The sequence below is a fragment of the Populus trichocarpa genome, chromosome 13 (genome assembly GCF_000002775.5).
Source record: "Populus trichocarpa isolate Nisqually-1 chromosome 13, P.trichocarpa_v4.1, whole genome shotgun sequence".
Lineage (NCBI taxonomy): Eukaryota > Viridiplantae > Streptophyta > Magnoliopsida > Malpighiales > Salicaceae > Populus > Populus trichocarpa.
Window position 1 is genome coordinate 10,023,775 of NC_037297.2, and position 15,386 is coordinate 10,039,160.

The following is a 15,386-nucleotide window of genomic DNA, read 5'->3' on the forward strand; positions in this document are numbered from 1 at the left end:
CAAAACCTAATTTGGCTCCAAAAGAATTTCAAGAAGCTGTCATTCTGAACCTCTACCTAACTTAATCAGATTCAAGTGCAAAACAAAAAAAATATCAAACGAAAAATTCACAAAAAAAAAAAGTTTGGAAAGTAAAATAAAAAAACAACACTATATTAAATCGACTTTCACCAACCAAATCTAACCCGCTAAATACATGGTTAGGATGACCATAGCAAGCTAGCCTGGTTTAGCCAAATATCTCTTCCATTTCCCTTTTTTTTTTCTTTGGCCTTCATTGAGCTCGTGTAGGATGAAGTTTGGAATTAAATTATAAAGCCACAAAAAACCCAAGAACCAAATAAAAAATAATATTTCTCTTATCATTTTCCTTTCTTTTCTTTCTTCCCAGTGGAGACTTCGTTAGGTTCAGATGAGATGAAATTTAAAACCAAATTAAAAAGCTATAAAAAAATCAAGTATCAAATCAAAAACTTAAATGGTTATCAAAGAACCAAGAACTAAAAAAACAATAAGAAACCAAATTAAAAAAAAATTGTTGGTGCGCTGCGCCAGCATTTGAGAAAGCTTTACATTCTTATCCTCTTGAAGAAGCTCTTCAATTCTGGCTATGCTTTGAGCACTAATCATAGTCAAATACAAAATGGATCGTTACAATTCCCTTAAAAACAGTTTCAAAATTTATGTTTCAGTCACAGGAAAATTCCTGTAGAACAGCCATCCATGTGACCCGTAACAGGATACTAATAATAATCACATGAACTGATCCAACAAGTAGCTATGTATGAGCTTCCTAGTAAAGCAATGGACAAAAGTAATCAAATACGGAAAAAGATACTGCACCATACCTGATAGAGCTATACAACTGATTCAGCATATCTTCCTTCGCTTTCTCAACTTGGCAAAGAACAACTGCCTGATTGACCAATTACGAAGCATTATAAAAGCCTCTCATAAGTGAGCAGCTATAAGGAGAAAATAAAAACAAAAAAAAAATGATGACAAGCTTACTTTGGGTACATTAGCGGCCAACCTATTCAGAACTGCCTCTACATATCCACACACTTATTGAGACATCCATCAAAGTTCTTCTTCAGGATCCACAGGCCTTCGAGCCATCAAATCCCGCACACAAAAAAATAAGTTTGTTTCTGATGAATTTCAAAGCCTAACTCAGAAATGTTCAAGTTCTGTACTTTTAACCTTTATGCACATGCTTACTGGACCAAACTGCTTCACAGAATACATAACTAAACCAACCCACATACATAGCGAAGAAAACATTGGAGGTAGCAAGAGAATTAATCTGATGGAGGATTTCACTAAAGGTCAGACATAGCGAAGAAAACATTGGAGGTAGCAAGAGAATTAATCCAAAGGAGGATTTCACTAAAGGTGAACCAATGTGCAGTATGTAATCATACCAATGAACCATCAGAAAGACTCTCCCGTGTTGCAGGACCACCTTCAGGAGATACACCCCTCATTTGCCCTCCTTTAGAAGGTTGAGCAACCTTTGATATCTTGTTCATCCATTCAACTTTGTCAGCCATGCTCTCAGCTTTCAAAACAACAGCACTGTGAGCTGCAAGATAAAAGGACAGTTAGAAATGTAACAGCAGCTTCAAACAACATAAGAAGAACGAAAATCCACTTGAGAAGTACAAAAGATGCATACCTTTCAAAACAGTTTTGTATGGAACCTTGCTGGTTATCTTAAAAACAAGACTGGGTGCTTTAGCATCTGGTCCATTGGCTTTTTTATCCTTTGAACTCTTTGGAGGAGGTCCTTCCTCATCTGGAACCTCTTCAATATTGCATTCCTGCAAAATAAATAGATCAGATGAGACAAATAATTTGCATGCACAACCATATAATTGACCATAGATTAATCCAGTTATTACCTTGCAAAATGCATGTAGTGTCCGGTAGAATTATATCAAGTATAGTGCAAATAGAAACAGAGCCAATTTGGGAGGACACACAAGGCAACAATAAATAAAAAAGGTATTGACACGGCCTTCACTTGCTTAAAAGGAAAATTAGATATCACAAATACCAGAAGAAAAAACAGTTCAACAACATGGTTGCACACCAGACTTAATCCATCCCTCCACCAAGATATTGGTAAAGCAGGTTAGATAACTGGTCTCTCAATGCTTGGTAAAACGTTTCAAGTATTGGAATCTTAAAGGCACCATTTTGCTGTGTACTGGTTCTCACCTTCTAGAGCATAAATAAATAATATTCTATGACCAAAAAGAGAAGGAAACAGGCCTTCAAAGACAGCTACACTGCCAATCCAATGGAATCACAATATTATTGTGCCAGAAAAAGCCGTACATTCCCCCTTTTTTCTCTTTTCAATTTACAGGAGTATATGTTATGGCAATAGAGCAACACTATTTTTGGAGACAATAATCTATTTTTCCATAAAGAAAATGACAAAGCTCTAGTACCAACTGGCACAAACAAAAACACAAGAAAGATACCAAGAACAAGCAATACAAAATTTTATCGAATAGTATCAAACCACAAACCCTAATTCAAAATTTTGTTACTGAACATTTCACCACACAAATATTCTAATAAAAAACTCCCTATTAGAATTTTTCTAGGCTGCTTATATGCTAGTAAAAAGTCATAAAAAAAGCTGGAAAAATAATAAAAGAGTTCTAATTCAAATAGGAAAAAGGAATCTTAAATCAATTAAAAAAATATAGCAAATCTCGAACAGTAACTTTTGGGCCTTAGTTGAAGGCCCCCCTAAACTCCAATGGGTATGAATTTTGATTCTAAAGGAAACAATGCCTCTACACTCTTCTAATAAAATTTCAGTCCGATTCAACGATTGGATCAAAATAATGCTTGTTAACATAAAATTGCAAGTTAAGTAAAAATCCCCTACACCAGAAAAGGATCTAAAGATGCAGTCTTTTTCCATCTCTAAAACACACCTGAATTCAGATGGTGATCACAACATCAATTTTATTCTTTAACACCTGAACATTTGATTTTTGAACCAACATTGAGTAGTAAACAGACAAATAAATAAAAGCACATCTACTGACATATGAATTTTCATTTCATGCACTGCTCCTATCCAATCCCTAAATAATTTTTGTTTCTAGAAATCTCACACACCATAGACCAATACTTCATCAGAGCTTAACACCTCCCCCGAAACAAAACACACATCCGTATCCTCCATTGCAGTCTACATACTATACTACTAATTAAATATTTTAGAAGTCCAAAACTAGTTTAAAAAAAAATTAAAATAAAAGGCTGAAAAGGATACCTAAAATCGAGTACCATGAAATTAGGGGTGATCCAGAAGCAAAAGAGTGATAATTGACCATACCTCCAAGTGATGACACAATGAAAATGTCTCTCCTCTTGCTTTTTTGTGTAACCAAGCTGTTAAATAAAAAATAGATGAGTTTTAATCCTACCAATCATCTACATAAGAGACGTGCAAGATTAAATACTACAAATTATAGCAACTAGATTAACTGTTTCCGCACTACTTACTTTCCAAATCTTATTTTTCTAAAATTGATACATGGATGATGCACATTAGAGAGTGAAAACACAAGTATCTTTCACACCATTAGACCATAGAGGTGCGCACATTTAACATGTTGTAATATCATTCTCTGACAAACTTGACATCTATAAGTGATTTGCAGCAAGAAAAACTGAAGTGACACTATCTAGTGAACGCCTGAAATTAAGTTTCCTTAACCAGCACATATACAGAGACATAAAAACTAGTCTTACAGTAATCATTAAACAAAATAAAAACAGAGTTCACAAAATAATATGTAAGAAGAAACGTGCAACAAATTTTACCAGAGAAAAAATTACAAACCTTCCCAGTCTTCTCGTTCAAAACAAACCATCGCTTGCTCCATCCATTAGACTTTGCACTTTTCTTTGATAAAAAACCTGCAAATTACATGCAAACTGCTCACTAAAATTGAAACTTTCTCATTAGGAAATTGACGGGAATTATTCAGGGGAAGATTGGACAGGAAAGACAACTTTATTAATAAATAGTTGTCGTTGCAGGGTCCCAAGTGCAAAAGATTTTCAATTTTATATCATATATATATATATAAAGAGGATTTTCAAGCATGTTTTTGAAAATGTAATTTGAGATATTCGAAAGTTAATACTAAATATGTACATCTTCCACACTGCACAGATTATAAATCGAAGGCTTGTTCATGTGAAGATCAAATTCTAAACTAGTTCCCTGCGTAAATTCAGGAACCCATTTCTGTGTAACAATCCAGAAAAACTAATGGTCAAGCCAACTTTCATAAAAGAAATGGTAGTTAAAATTCTAGGGTAGTTCAAATTCTATAATTAGATAAAAGAAATGAAGAAATCATGATGTCCATGACCCAAAAGATTTTTCAATTTTAGAAAGCGACAAGCTTTAAATTTCAGAAAACATTGGCATAGAACACAAAACACAGATGTAATCAACAGTTATATACAGGACCCATGGTCGAACTAAACATCTTTACAGAAATACCATAACCCAATACACCTGCTGTTATTTCTCCTTCAGGACCAGCAGTCTTTAAACCAGAACCCTCCTGCACTTCCTTCTCTGCCGGATTGGATTTCTCCTTCAATGATTTCAAACTTCCACTTGTTTGAGGACTAGTCGCCTAAGGAGAATGTATAGAACAAAACAGGGTAGAGCATCAACAAAACAGAACAGAAATAAATGACACATTTTTGTTAAAATTCCTATTCCAATAAACATTGAAATGAACACACTACCCTGTTTAATATAGCGTGCTCAGCATCATTTGCGTTCTTTGAGGACCGGTTCTTAAGCTCCTCCTCTCGGCGCTGTGTTTCCATCCTATAGTAGATAAAAATGAAAGGTTAATAATTAAGATGGAGGTTAACATTCAGAGATGTACTAACAAATGTAGGAGGCAATAGAACAGAAGATCCTTGCATATGCACCAAACATATGATATTCTCAGGCACACAGACGCAATATACAGACAACAGAATTAATTCAGAAGTTGGAAACGCTACATTAAACAGCTTTACTATTTTTTCACTTTTTCAAGTGATTGAACCAGAGATAGATAATCATGCCATCACATAGCAAAACAATTACACAGTTATCCTAGAAATTGAGCCACCATACCCAAGAGATTACACGAAAACCATGATTGCAACTCAGATCTGTACCAGCCAAGCTTGTTCACAATACCTCCTTTGCACTAAACGGATGAAATGTTGTGGGGGCACAAATGCTCTCTCCATATCAACCAATGCAACAACCATCTTTTTTGCTTCATTCATAAACCCATCTAAAGCAGCACTTGCAATGGCCACAACCTTACAAAAGGAATAAAGAAACGATAGACTTTACAAAAAGAATAATATTTGAACCGTGATGGGTACTTGTGCAGGTTCAGAGTCTACAGCATAAATCATAGAACATGTAATTATAGAGTAACATACCTATCTCTTGAAAAGAGGGTATCGTCCAAGACCTGGTGTGGAATTTGCAGCAGCAGAAACTATATGCACCAGGACATGATGTACCTGTTATAAGTCAGGAAGGAACTCCATCAGTAGCACAGAACAGAACCAGGTATTGATCATAGACCTTTGAAACAAATTGTCAAAATGAAATAAACAAGTTCTACCTCAAATCAGTTTCATTTCAAATATTCTGCTGCAGGGTTCTGGTTGGAAAATTGTTGCAAGTTTGGAGGGGAATTTCCCAAATAGGATCAAGGAACTTCCTTTGGATAGACACTTTGATATCAATAACGTGAAGAATTGTGCTGCTTTTCATCACTTCCTATTTTTGCTACATGCTCTTAGGAATATTTATGTAGCATCACAAAATGTTTTCTACTGTGTGTGTTCTATCAGATTGTCTTAGAGGCAGATGGTTATCAACCATATCTCATATCCCCTGATAGTAAGAGAGCCTGAACAGCCGCAAGAGCTTTCTGGTCTGAAGCAGCTTGATCTATTTTACTAATTACACCAACGGTTCTATTACCTGTCATTGACAGAAGAGTACCTACTTAATCATTTTAAAGATGTCTTTTTTAGTGGGTGAAGGGGGCTCAAAAGTTATCTTCATAACATTTCACCCTGTTCAACGAGTTTGAAACAAAAAAATGGGAGGGAAAATTATGAAGTTTTATCCCCACAAAAAGTGATAAAATGGGACCCACTAAAAGTAGTTTTCCTCATCACTTTTTATGCACAAGTCCAATCAAGTTTTATTATTTACACCTTTTAAAGCATGAGTCCCACTAATTTACATCAATTATCTCTTTAACAAGTACAAGTCCCACCAACAGCTTTTATTCGCACCCTTAAACATTTTGGATCTACTAAACCAGTATCATTTACACCATTAACACTTGCACCTTAACATTTATTCTTGTAACATTTCTAACCAAATTTTTTTATATGTAGCAAAGCAACATAAGAAAAGAACTTTCGAACACTTAAATTTAATAATAAAACACCTAAAAAAAAGAGATGATGCAGATACACAATGGAGGAAAGTATGTCTTCAAAAATAAGAAAGAAGTGTCTGATATCTCATGTACTGCCATTAAAACTATCATAGATCTCTGTACAATCAGCTTTAACAGCCATTTACCTTCTCCATCATACTCCTTGGCAATCCTAAGGGCTCGAGATGAAGCAATTTCAGGTGCCTAGGCCGCAGGTACAATAACTAGCAAAATGGCATCATTGTGCTCTGCATAGTCACTAACCTAAGCAATGGCCATATTGAAAATTATCGCCATAATATTTTGAGTGCCATACTGAGCTAAATGCATACACAAAAAATAAACAAATAAAGAAAAACGAGTTTCTTTCTTTTCACAGATTACATGCAAAATAATGTTTTGATCACCGTGACAGTGATGCTGGTTGATGTAAATCCTTATATGTAATAGAGGTCTAGAACCATTAATCAACTCTTACCATAGATTCATCCACGATCCGTTGATCCAAGCCAGGTAAGTCAATCAATTTCAAGGTAGGTGCTGAGAAAAACCATAATAAGAGTAAGAATGGTAACAGTAGAATCAGTATGCCGCTAACAGGCACAAGAGCATGTGATTAAATGAATCTGAATAGTTAACTGAATCTTAGTATCTCCTATCCCATCATGGAACTGTCACAAAAGTCTTTTAACAAAGCAATAGCTACTACCAAATCTTAGAATCTTTATGCATAAACTAAACTATATTACACAATTAAATAATGAGCAAACCTGTGCTTGTGCGCAGTTTCAAATATATCTCATCTCAGCTGATTGTGCATCAAAAGTATCATTAAGTCTCTTATTTTACATATGTATTTATGTGGGTTTTTTTAATAATTGATGTGTTTTTTAGTAATGAAGTTTCTTTTAATGTTTCGATAGGTTTTTGGAGCTTAAATGAATTGTTTCAGAAAATGTAACATCGGAACAAAGAATTGAAGAGAAATTTAGTTGAAGATTGAAGCAAATCTTGGTTCAAATAAGTGCTCCAAATTTACCCCAAAAATCAATTCTATTCCAATCCTAGAAAAGATTATCATATGATCTATTTCAAGCCCAAACTTGTCTTATGTTGTGTGCAAACTTCAATCATCAAACACTCAAGGTTTCAATGTCAATCTTAGCCCAAATAATAGGTACATTTGTATCCTTATTTGATGCCCAAATCAGCCCAAGCACAATCCATGATCTTATATGCCCACACAACAAATAACATTTGATTTATTTTAGGTAATTCATTGATCCAAGAGGGCAAAGCTTGAGAGGACATTGTCACATTATTTTGGGTCAAAAAGAAGAAAGAGACAGCTCATAAAGGAGGAAGAAAAAAGTGCACAAAAGTGTTTTCCAAGCTGGCCTGATTTGATTTTCCAGAACACCTTTCGGTGTTGTGCCCATAACTTTTGACTCAGATGTCCAAATGAGCTGTTCTTTAATGATCTGGAAAGCTAACAGAATTGCCTATAAATGTCTCTAATAGCCATCTCTAGAGGAGGCTTCGAAGAGGGTCAAATTGCTGTCCAAAGTTAGTCAGATTTGTATTAGAGTCTTTACTGAAATTGTGTTGTGTTCTTCTTTGTAAATTTTAGACCTTTAGTTTGTAGAACTTATTAATTCAGTTTGATTCAAGTTATTTCATGTTTATTAAAGTGTTCTTATATATAATCATGGTTGGCTAATCCTCTTTCTTGGATCCAAATCAAGGATGATGGTGAGTTCTTTAAGATATGAATGAATCTTAATGTTTATCTTTTTATTTTCTTCATGAATGTTTTATTATTGTAAAAAATTTTAGAAATCATTTAGGTAATGTTATAATCTTGAATTTTTATGCACAAACCTTAGTTTTGGTATAGAGATTGCTTGATTCAATGTCTTATTTAATATAAAAGTACTCGTTCATTCTTAAGCAACAATCAATCTTCATCTTTTTAAACTTCATTGTAATATCTTCCGATCTAATATCACCATTGTTGATATTAGGTTGAGTTATCTTATATATGTTGAAGGAATCACCAATACATCACCATTAAAATTGATTAGGAACGAAGACTTACTTTTTCTTGTCATTTAAAATCTATTTATACTATTTCATCTTTTAAGACAATCCATCAATTATTTTCAACCAAGTTATTGTTCATTTAATTTTTCTTGAGTTTTATTTTGTTACCTAGCTTAATTTCCAGATCTAGCTCTCTATGGTTATGACCTCGATCTTACCGAGTTAATTGCACTCGTGTACTTGCTTAACCGCTTTTTATGATCGGCTTGTTTTAACTCGCAAGTGCCAAGTGCAATTAACTCGGTAAGATCGAGGTCATATCCATAGAGAGCTAGATCTGGAAATTAAGCTAGGTAACAAAATAAAACTCAAGAGAAATTAAATGAACAATAACTTGGTTGAAAATAATTGATGGATTGTCTTACAAGATGAAATAGTGTAAATAGATTTTAAATGACAAGAAAAAGTAAGTCTTCGTTCCTAATCAATTTTAATGGTGATGTATTGGTGATTCCTTCAACATATATAAGATAACTCAACCTAATATCAACAATGGTAATATTAAATCGGAAGATATTACAAAGAAGTTTAAAAAGATGAAGATTGATTGTTGCTTAAGAATGAACGAGTACTTTTATATTAAATAAGACATTGAATCAAGCAATCTCTATACCAAAACTAAGGTTTGTGCATAAAAATTTAAGATTATAATATTACCTAACTGATTTCTAAAATTTCTTTACAATAATAAAACATTCATGAAGAAAATAAAAAAATAAACATTAAGATTCATTCATATCTTAAAGAACTCACCTCAATCACCATCATCCTTGATTTGGATCCAAAAAAGAGGATTAGCCAACCATGATTATATATAAGAACACTTTAATAAACATGAAATAACTTGAATCAAACTGAATTAATAAGTTCTACAAACTAAAGGTCTGAAATTTACAAAGAAGAACACAACACAATTTCAGTAAAGATTCTAACACAAATCTGACTCTAACTTTGGACAGCAATTCGACCCTCTTCGAATCCTCCTCTAGAGATAGCTATTAGAGACATATTTATAGGCAATTCTGTTAGCTTTCCAGATCATTAAAGAACAGCTCATTTGGACATCTGAGTCAAAAGTTATGGGCACAACACCGAAATGTGTTCTAGAAAATCAAATCAGGTCAGCTTGGAGAACACTTTGGTGCACGTTTTTCTTCCTCCTTTATGAGCTGTCTCTTTCTTCTTTTTGACCCAAAATAATATGACAATGTCCCCTCCAGCTTTCCATCCATGTGTTTGCCCTCTTGGATCAATGAATTACCCAAAATAAATCAAATGTTATTTATTGTGTGGGCATGTAAGATCATGGATTGTGCTTGGGCTGATTTGGGCATCAAATAAGGATACAAATGTACCTATTATTTGGGCTAAGATTGACATTAAAACCTTGAGTGTTTGATGGTTGAAGTTTACACACAACATAAGGCAATTTTGGGCGTGAAATATATCATATAATAATCTTTTCTAAGATTGGAATAGAATTGATTTTTGGGGAAATTTGGAGCACTTATTTGAACCAAGATTTGCTTCAATCTCCAACTAAATTTCTCTTCAATTCTTTGTTCCGAATTCCGACATTATATTTTCTGAAACAATTCATTTAAGCTCCAAAAACCTACCGAAACATTAAAAGAAACTTCATTACTAAAAAGCACATCAATTATTATAAAAAACCCAAATAAAAACAATAAATACATATGTAAAATAAGAGACTTAACGATACTTTTGATGCACAATCACACCCCCAACTTAGATTTTGCTAGTCCTCAAGCAAAACAAAACATAAAACCTTTGAAATAAAAAGAATAATAATAACCATAATTAGGCTCGACTCATCACACTTGAAGGACTTATCATGCAAACATTGGTATCTTTAACTTAGTGTACACAATAGCGAATAAAGAAAAATAAGCATACCCGCATTCTCTAAATCAAACATCCATACAAAATTCCAAATTCAATTGTATTTATCATGGAACCAACATAATTGATTCACGCGATAACTCAACTTGTAATCTTCCCTTCTCACCACTACAAACAAGGTAGCAAACTAGAGAAAAAAAATATATATATATATACATATATTTTCTTTTTTTCTTTTTTTTTCTCTGTTTTTTTAAGATATTATTTATTATGTCTTTAAGTGGTCACTTCCCTTTTGACGCGAATACAAACATTTGTGATGAATGCATCCGGTTACTCACAAAGTCACAAACTTAAAGTGTTTTTGCATACTCATATTTCAAGCTGCCGTTTGACGTAAAGATAAACATTTGTGATGAATACCCCTAATTACTGAGCAACTCAAAACATTGGAGTAGATAGAAGTTTGTACACATTTATTTATTTAATTGGCTAATAATTATTACTCTATTTACTTAAACCTTGTTTAGGACTAGATCAAAAGGGATGATCACAAGAAAAGCATCACACTCATCTTTTATGCATAATCACACAACTCACACAACTTTTACAAGGAAAGATGTACTTCAATAATCTTAAAAAAAAAAGTATGTTATATCTTGCTTTATAAGATATTATATATCCCAAATTAAAGCATGTAATGTTCAACACAATAATGAATCCAAAAATGTAATGTTGATCCTAAACAAGTCTCATTCACATACGAATGCAAGTTTTTTTTTCTTTTCAAAACAAGCATGGTCATCTCAAGCATTCAACATAATCAAATATCTAAAATTAAGTTTTACATTATACTCAATGTAAAAAAGAAAGAGAAGAAAAGTATAAAGATTAGAAAACTGTTACTCTCCTTTTTTTTCAAGGATGAATGCCTGATTGAATTGGACATGAGATGACTTCTTGCTTGATTTTTTTTTAACCTGCATATCACAATTAAAAGAAAACATCAATTTTTTTTTTCAAACTAAAGAACCTCACCGGCTCTTGCCAGCGGCACCCTTACTCAGCCTATCCTATAAAGAATGCCGCAAAGCACCTGCAAAATAACAAATATCATATTTCCTTGTTTAGATTAAAAGGTACAACATCTGATAATCTGAAAGGAGTCTTTGTCATTGCATGCTTATTGACATTGGATCATATAGTGGAAAAGCAATTTTCCACCTCGGTCAAGTCCAATGCATATCTTTGTTTTCACCACTAACTCTAGTATGTCATGTTTGTTTGTTTTATGAGTCAACTACACAAATAACTTTTTGCCTCAGGCATAACCATTACACGTCCAAAATAAATACAAAGAAGATGAATATTCAAAGCATTGGTCTTGCTGTACTCCAACCATGTTAGTATTGAGGAGAGGAGGTGGTAAGTTATGGCAGGAATCATAAAGCTGCCAGTTCAGCAGAAGTTGGTGAAATTTTCAAAAAAATATCAGTCATAACATGAGAATCCTAAGAGGTTGTTTTAGAAGTTATCTTTTAACCACATAATCAACAGCAACTGGCAAAGAGAACAAAATAAATAAAACACAAGACACAAATAATGCAATTTGAGTCATTCAATTGCAGTTACTAACTTGCAGAAACTTGTTGAGATTTATTGTCAATCTGCAAGATAATTGATTTGCAGCTCAAAGAAACATCCCTCTGCAAGCCAATGCTTATAGGGGCCCGAGTGGCACCACTTTCATCAGTTGGCTGCAGCAAAGGAAGAGAATATCAGGAATCAAACTACATTCAGGAGAGGGAAGAAAAATACAGAACCTCATGCAGATCAACTTACCAGAACAGGGTGTCCAATTACACTGTTCAAAACCGCAGATTTACCAGCACCCTAACCAATTTGTCCACAAACAGGGAAGAGGAAATCAAACAAGGATGCCATTACCCCCCTCCACACCACGAAACACCCCCCCAAACCCAACCCCCCCCCCCCCCCCCAAAAAAAAAAAAATAAATAAAAAAAGGGTGTTCATTAAAGGAAAAAAAAAAAAGTGAAATAGACATAGCACAAAAATAGCAGCTGTAGCAGCAGATAATCTCAGAGTTTAGTAGGCTATAAAATCTCATCTCCAACGGTTCCTCTGGCTCATAACCACAATTTACATCCAAAACAGATAGTGAGTTAAACATCTAGCTAATATGAGCATCTCCAATGCAAGAAATGTCACAAAATAAAGAATACCCTATCATCTAGTTATATTTAACAAACATAGCTGCTAATACCTCCACAGACACACGCACACACACTCATGCTCACATGACAGCAGCGTAAAGATAGAATGCATTTAAAACCATACCATCAAAATTCCCAATGCTTGCATTGCAAAAATAAAATAAATAACAAACCACGTTTATCAAAAACCAAATTCATTCTTTTTCTTGGTGCTTAAGGCGGTGCTGCATCAACTGATGAATTGTCACCTTCAACACCTGCTTGGCTTCATTGCATACTTATCCAGGAGGTATGTACTGGCATCTCATGGAATTTTATTCTTATTATTTTTATTTTACTTTTGTGGAGAAACTTTGATTCAAACTATTGGTATTAACAATATCACTTGCTTGTATGTACCGCAGGTGGAAGATGATGCTCCTAAAAAGAGTCATAAATCTCTCGCATCATTATACACAAAGAAGCCAAAACAAACATCCTTCAATGCTAAAGAAATCATTACCCCGAAAGCAACGTATTCCATTCATAAGATCCTCGCTAACAACAGAAATCCTAAAAAAAAAACCACTCGCGTGGAAACCAAAATCACCTAAAAAACAAGTACATAACCCTTCCTTCCTTGTAGTCACTGATCAAGAAAAATCTAAAACTAAATAAAAACAAAAGCTCCTTTTCTTCACTTAAAAAAAATTCAAATCCATTCTGTAAATACAAGTAAATTAAGTCACTTACTACATTGCCAAGTGCAACAACATTAAGAAAAGTTGAGTTCCGTCTTGAACTTGAACTCGAATTTTCGTCAACATCCTCATCGGCAAGCAACGCCGCTGCTTGCATTATCGACTCCGATAACTGTGACAACTCCTCGATCGCTTCCATTTTTCAATCAAAGATCTAAAATAGCAAAAATCGAACCGATCGAGCAAATCGAAAAACCCTAAAAACCGACGAGATCTGATTGGTTTTCTAGAGAGATCAGATTTTGAAAAAGAGCTACGGAACGGAACTGTTTTTTGTTTTATTTATTTATTTTGGGAGAGGAAATATACACGTAGAAGAACAAGTTCTTTTTTTAGTTTTCGTGTTTCCTCTCTCTCTTTATTTCTTCTCTCCCGTCCCGCCTTCTCTTAAAGTGTCCGAGAAGGAAGACGACTACTATTTATTTGCGTTTTCAATTTGTGTTTTTTTTTTTCAAATCTCTCTTTCTCTCTCTCTCGCGTTTGTTTTAAGTTTGAAAAATCTTTCGACCAGCTACTGTTGTTTTTGTGCCGACGACTGTTGTTTCGAAATAAATACTGCTCAATTTTTTTAAGTTACGTCTAACTGCCGCTAGATTTGGAAGAGGTATTTGGAAGTGAAGTAATTGTTGTTTATTATTTTTTAAAATAATTTTTATTTAAAAATATATTAAAAAAATATTTTTAAAAAAATTCTTTTAACATGTATATCTAAACGTCATTAAAAATTAATTTAAAACAAAAAAATAAAAAAATATTCTTTTAAAAAATATTTTTGAAACACAAAAACAAATAGGTGTTTACTCACTTGAAAACACCAATAGACACAGTCCAACCTTAATCCCTTTATTAACATTAATTATTAAAAAAAAAAAACTAAAAGGAGAGGGTTTATCAAAGTTGTCAAAATCATGAGTTGACTCGTAAAATCATATGATTTTACGAGTCAACATGTATATAACGTGTAAAATCAGGTTAAAAACTCAAAAATTAGCAAACTCAGTCAAACTCGGTTAAACTCAGTCAAATCAGTAAACTCGAACCGAGTTTACGAGTTTGACAAAAGCAAAAAAAAATAATTGACTCCCTTCCCCGTCAAGCCATCACTTACTCCCTAGTCCCTAATCTCCCCTTTCCCCTTTGCCTTTTCTTAAAACTCAAGGTCTCCCTAGCTGGTTCCACAACTTTTACTCTCTCTCTCTCCAAACACCCATTTTTTTCTTTACTTCATTTGCCTTTATTCTTCCTCGAGTCTCCACTCTCCATCTTCTGTGCTCTCGCGTCTCACCTCTCTATATACTTGATTCTTGAAGACTTGTTTCTGGAGATGGGTTTGGTGTAAATTACTGCCATTGTTCTTCTTGCCATTATTTTTCCTGAATTTATAAGGGCCTGTTTGAGATTGTGGTAGCGGTTGCGGCTCAAAGTGTGTTTCGCTTAGAAATGCATCAAGATGATGTTTTTTATTTTTTAAAAAAATCATTTTTGATATCAGCACATTAAAACGATCCAAAAAAACTAAAAAATATTAATTTTAAGCAAAAACAAAATTCAAAATTTTTTGGGAACGCGGGTTGGACCGCGTTCCCAAACATGCAATTAGTTTCTTGTCATTGCTTTTCATTTGCTTAGTTTTGTTTTGTTTTATTTTGATGTTGGGTTCTCGGAGGTTGTCTTTCTTCCATTTAGTTTCCTGCCATTGTTTGAACTATTGTAGGTGAGGAGGAGAGCTAGATAGTCTAGAAATGGAGCTGAGGTTGTTTTACTTCCATTTAGTTTCCTGCCATTGTTTGAACTATTGTAGGCGAGGAGGAGAGCTAGATAGTCTAGAAATGGAGCTGCTTATGTGTTTATGTGTTAGATTTTCATCAAAGCATGTCCTACTCTTGTTATACTGTTTTCTTTCGAGCAAAGTATCAGCTTA

General features: G+C 33.8%; 1 pseudogene; it reads right to left on the reverse strand.

Annotated features, from left to right (window-relative positions):
* Positions 1 to 341: 341 nt before the first annotated feature.
* Positions 342 to 14,141, reverse strand: LOC18104261 (dynamin-2B-like; annotated as a pseudogene).
* Positions 14,142 to 15,386: the final 1,245 nt, after the last annotated feature.